The sequence below is a fragment of the Tigriopus californicus genome, chromosome 8, assembly GCF_007210705.1.
Source record: "Tigriopus californicus strain San Diego chromosome 8, Tcal_SD_v2.1, whole genome shotgun sequence".
Taxonomy (NCBI): Eukaryota; Metazoa; Arthropoda; class Copepoda; order Harpacticoida; family Harpacticidae; genus Tigriopus; species Tigriopus californicus.
The window spans coordinates 15,429,239-15,434,461 of record NC_081447.1 but is presented as its reverse complement, the minus strand read 5'-3'; the positions used below and the strand labels follow the sequence as shown (position 1 = coordinate 15,434,461).

At 45.7% G+C, this 5,223-nt stretch overlaps 1 protein-coding gene across 2 annotated transcripts in view; it reads right to left on the bottom strand.

The window, feature by feature from the left end:
* LOC131885786 (broad-complex core protein isoforms 1/2/3/4/5-like) overlaps nucleotides 1-3,690 on the bottom strand; it is an 8,819-nt gene extending 5,129 nt beyond the window's left edge. For both annotated transcript variants that reach the window (XM_059233945.1, XM_059233946.1), the window contains exon 1: nucleotides 3,425-3,690. The gene's annotated coding sequence lies outside the window, so the exon portion shown is untranslated. The remainder of the gene's footprint in view (nucleotides 1-3,424) is intronic.
* Nucleotides 3,691-5,223: the final 1,533 nt, after the last annotated feature.

Below are 5,223 nucleotides of genomic sequence, written 5' to 3'. Positions count from 1 at the left end.
TCTCTCTCTACTTCTCAATCACACACACTAGCATACACGGATGATGCCTCACCAACGATTACCTCCTCGTTTCTTTCCAGCTCCCTAGAGGAAAGAGGATCTTACGTATTACTTCAAGCTAGCTGGCTGACTGGCTGGCAGGCTGGCTGGCTAGCTGAATAGATTGGCCACGAATCGTTCTTTAGTTATAATACACCAAATCTTAGCCATAACCGGGTGGTTCAACTAAACGTCGAGATTGGCAATCAGGTTGGCTAGATGGTTGGCTTTGATCCTTGGGTTCCTCAAATTTTCATGAACTCCATCAAGCCTCTCCAAGGGATCGTATAATGTGCACTACTTACCGACCTTATTCGTCGCTATTGTAGCCTATAATTACGCATGAGCGCAAGCGGTTATAAATACCCGCAAAAATCACATTATAGAACGGTAAAGTTAAAGAAAGAGTCCAACTTTTTCAACCTCTTCTGAACCAATCTGAAATAACATGCCCAACTCTTTGGAAGATACTTGAGCTCAACCCTTGTGACATGGATCAACCATTTTAGAATATTTCAAACTTATTTTTTAATTCATATCCTAGGAATAGGAATGGAGTCCATGTTTCGTAAGCTCAATCATTCCAGAAATTTTCTGAGCTAGAAGGTATTCTTTTCACGTAAATTAGTGCCACATTGAAGAAACGCTCTTATACATACGTCAATACACGAGTACACGCCCTCTGTATCATTTTTCCACGATTTGCACATTCACTCAAGAATTGATCAAAAAGCCAGAGCGTGCCGAAACACGTAAAATGAAAGTTCATGCTTTCTCTGACAATGCGACTTCCAAATACTTGTATACCCTTGCCTTTCCGTGTAAGTGGGAGTAAAGGAGGGGTTGTCGTTAGGGATTTCGAGACACTTCCTTAATCTAATGTTGGTGAGGAAGGGGGTCGGGGCTTTAACTATCCCACGAAACCGTCGTCGGCAAGGCTACAAGTTGACCCGCTCAAACGGTAGGTGTTCAATTTGGCTTGCTGAATACGTATACTCAGACACTCAGAGTTGTCAGCTGACGGACTCAAATGCAGAAGCTTGTACCAGAGGAAGAAAGGCCAGCAGAGCACGCTAGCACTGAGTCGGGCACGCCAGTTTCTAGAACGAATGGACGACAGCTGAATGGTTGTGAGGGTATGGTTTCTGATTGTAGAGGCGCTGCCTTCAATCGGCTGGAGTAACTCTGTTCCATGGTTACCGATTCAGCTACAGTAGAAGACCACAAGATACCCGTTTTTCTCTTCTTTGTTGCATCTTCAAAACTTGTACTTTCTTCTCTTCCTTCTAAAGGCGGGATTTGAACCCACGCTCTCTGAATTACGCAATTATAAGATACGTTCTACCGCTCAGCAACATTGATTTCTTCCCAGAGGCCTATTTTTTAAGCCTTGTACTTCGGGATTAGGGGCTTGAGGCAAGTTTTTTTAACGCTCGTACCTCCAAGTAAAAGCTTGGACGTTACACAGAATGTGCATCTGCTCACCACTAAGGCCAGTGTGTATTTTCATACCGATGAACGTCCAAGCCCCCAATTCTAAAGAACGAGCTTTGAAAAACAGGCCTTTGGACGTCAACCGGTATGAAAAAATATACACAGGCCAAAGTGTTGAGCGGATGCTCATTCTGGGTAACGTCCAAGCCTTAACTCAAAAGGTACGAGCATTTAATAACCTCGCCTCAGTTGGTATTAGTGTTCCAGCACTACATTACGCCTTAATACTTTGAGGTTTAAGATGTCTTGAGAACCGACAGCTCCATGACGAAAGCTTGAATTCAGTGAATACTCTAGTTATATTAAATCGAGGTATGCACTAATGCTTGGCGCTACGTGAATCACTATCTCACGATTGTTGTAAATCTTCCATATCATAAGAGGTTCTGATCTGTGGTTAGTAGATAGCTTTTTCTCGTACGAGGAGAACAATTTAAGCCGGAATTTGCTTCGAGTAGTCACCAATTGAAGGTTTTGATGATTGAACATATTTTTCCAGCGATGCTTGTTGAGTAAATTACAAACAATTATCACTAACGAGGCAAATTGCGTTCAACTTACAATTAAAAACATCCGAATGATAACAGCAATCAAAGGGCTGCAAAATGCGTATCACTCTTTCCATTCAGATAATGCAAAGGTGGAATCATCAAGATGTACCACATAAAACAGATAATTTAAGAACTTTCCGGTGGGTCGTCATTTTCCTCAGAACTTCAATCACCTTCCCCAAATCCATGATGTTATATTCATATAAGCTTGATGATCACAACCGGCTAGACAGCCATGGGATAGATGGACGATAAGGTCAATGCCTAAAAGAGCTCCTAACCCCGAGATGATACACACTATTAGAGTAGAGCCAGTTTTCTAGGCTCATCCCATCAGCCCACTTACTTTATTCCAAGTTTGATGTTCTAGCCGTAAGAAGCCATTAGCCAGTGCAGTGTGGACAACCACCGAACTCCTTGGGGTCGGCGGTCGGCAAATCGTGCTGCTGGCGCTGGCTCTCCATCTATCCATCCATCCATCCACCAACTGGTCGTCAACTTGCAACTGGATGAACCGAACTATGACTACCATGCCAAGTTCCCCCTTTTTCCTCTTTGGTCGCAGTGAGAGGGAGGGAGAGGCAGAGAGAAAGAGACAGAACGAGAAGTCAAAAACCGAACCTCCAACAGCAATCCAGAAACAGCTCTTCGGGCGAACCCCGAAATCCACCCCCCCCCCCCCTTTACCCCTCCATCCTGCGTGGCTCTCCCTTGCCTTGTGTGTGTGTCGTGCTGCATGGAGAAACCGACGCAGATATTCTCCCGTGGTAAGCTGTTGTCATAAGGAAAGGCAACACCGCCAACACCACCACCACTCTCCGGTTCTCACACAAACAGGGAGGAGGAGAACATGGATGGAGTGGCCAAGAGGCAACGACACAGCTGTTCACTTGTGCAGCTGATGGGTGCTCCCTCCATCTAGACCAGAACAACCTCTTTTGCTCCGAGGCTACCTCAAGTTGGCCGGGGCCACTCGCCATTTCGGCAACATGCTCTCCCACTGCTTTGCACTGCTTCCTCCTTCTCTCTCTCCTCCTCCTCCTCACCATCGATGATCATTGCTACTGCTGAGGTGAATGGCAAGCCATGTCCATGGAAGATGATCATTTCACTTGAATGTCCCACCGTCATCCATGTTTTCGAGGTCGTTTTCTAATGCCATCATTTGGAAGGACAAGATGAGTCCATCAACCCCGTCTACTGATCGGAATGCCACCGGCTCCAGGGCCAATATCTCTGCGTGAGGATGGAGAGCCGATACTTGTCGACCCGATTTGACTGACGGCGAAAGTAAAATTTCCATGGCGTGGATTGATTTGAATAGGTGTATGCTTGCTTACCTTGGTTTAGCTCTAAATTGAAGCACTGTCAATGAATCCTCTTGGCCAAATAATTTCAAATAGGCGACGAAACTTGCACTTTTTCTGGGAAAGCCTTTTGCCTAGCCCCAAGAAAACCACCGACAACGTGCAACGTGAAGGGGACGAAGGCAAAGTGAAGGTTAGGTTTCTCTCTGCTGCCAGCTCCGTCTGCTCTCGTTGTCAGTTCCCAAGTACTGAACTTCATCGAGGCCGGAGCTCTCCAAGACCGAATTTGCACTTTTGCGTTCAGCGTCGCTGACGTCGTCCCAGAGAACGAAGGCAAAAGCGAATAGCAAGCCAGCCCACCGTGCTCCTTCTATGAGGCTACGAAGCCACGATCCATCCATCCATCCCTTCTTCATCCAGGGAAACGAGTCCAACAAACGGTCGGTCGGACCTACAGACCTCTAGCCGGACCGAATGAAATGGGGAAAGGAGGAGGAAGAAGACGGGGCGAAGAAGGAGGAAGAAGAGGCCGGGTGGCAAGGGCAGCAATTCCTTACATACAACTTTTTAAACACATATTTTTTATGTGAAAAAAATTCATACGATCGTACATAATTCGTACATAGTTCGTCCACTCTTTCCACCCCTCCCATGTTCTAGGTTGTTTTGGCAGACCAGTTTTTTGAACGTTAAAATTCCTCCTATTCTGTGGAGATTCAACCCGAGCCGAAAAACAGCCCTCAAACAATCATGTGGCAAAAGAAAATATCCGAATCTTTCTTCTCGCTTCTTTGGGTCATTTGCTCGAAATTCAAAAAACATTTCCATCCCGCAAACGTCATCAGCTGAGTGTAAAACTTTCCGTTGGGCAAGAACCCCGCCACCAAAAGGCCAGGAGGCTAGATCAATGCGGATGAAATATCCATGGTGCTGGAACGGATGGATGGATAGCTGGCTTGCTGCAAGAAGAGAAAGAGTGAGACGCCGCTTGCATTTACAACACGTTACACTAAGGCAATTTTCTTTTGCTCCATCCACCGGCTAGTTGAGTGTACGTTTGTTTGGTTGATGTGAGGGACGGGCCAGTGCAAAAGAGGGCTGCCATCCCCTGGAACTTGAGGTTGGTGCCGAAGGAGGAGTGAGTGTAGATCACAGATCGTATAACGACTGGATGTCGCATTGGCCGCACCTCAGTCCAGAGGAAAATGGATTTGGTGTCAACAACTCTGTACACCAAAAAAAGAGGAGGGTGACTGCCTGACGAGGGTGACTAACGACGTACAACCGCTGGTCTTGAACATAGATAACTTCATATATAGATCGATCAAGGGCGCTGCGATCGCATGTTTTCGTCTCAGCTGTCGCTTGGGAAAAATGTTTCATTTGTAGTCAAGTTACTTAGGACAACTATGGTGCAAATTTGAATCCTTGACGGCTCGTCCAATTCAGAGTACAAACCCCTAATAATACTCCTTGTCAAGCAATTGTTCTCGTCCAGCACGCTTCAATAAAACGGGTTTGAGTAAGTTGTCCGACCACATTTTTAAGAACGAAATTTTGAAAGGGGTTAAAATGGGGCTCAAGTTAAAGTTTTCATCCATGTGGTGGAAACACTTAACTGAAACGCAAGGAACAAGCCTGGGTTCAGGCTGACCTCCAAGGTGTCGGAATTACCTTGTTTACGTATAGGCGCAATCATGTCGCCCACATTCAAGGCACATTGTTGGGAGATTGAAACAAAATTCTGAATGCCTCATCATTTGCGTTGCAATTTCGGATACATTTTGTTACAACACTTTTGAGATTTCGAGATGCGTTGCTAAACAAGGGCA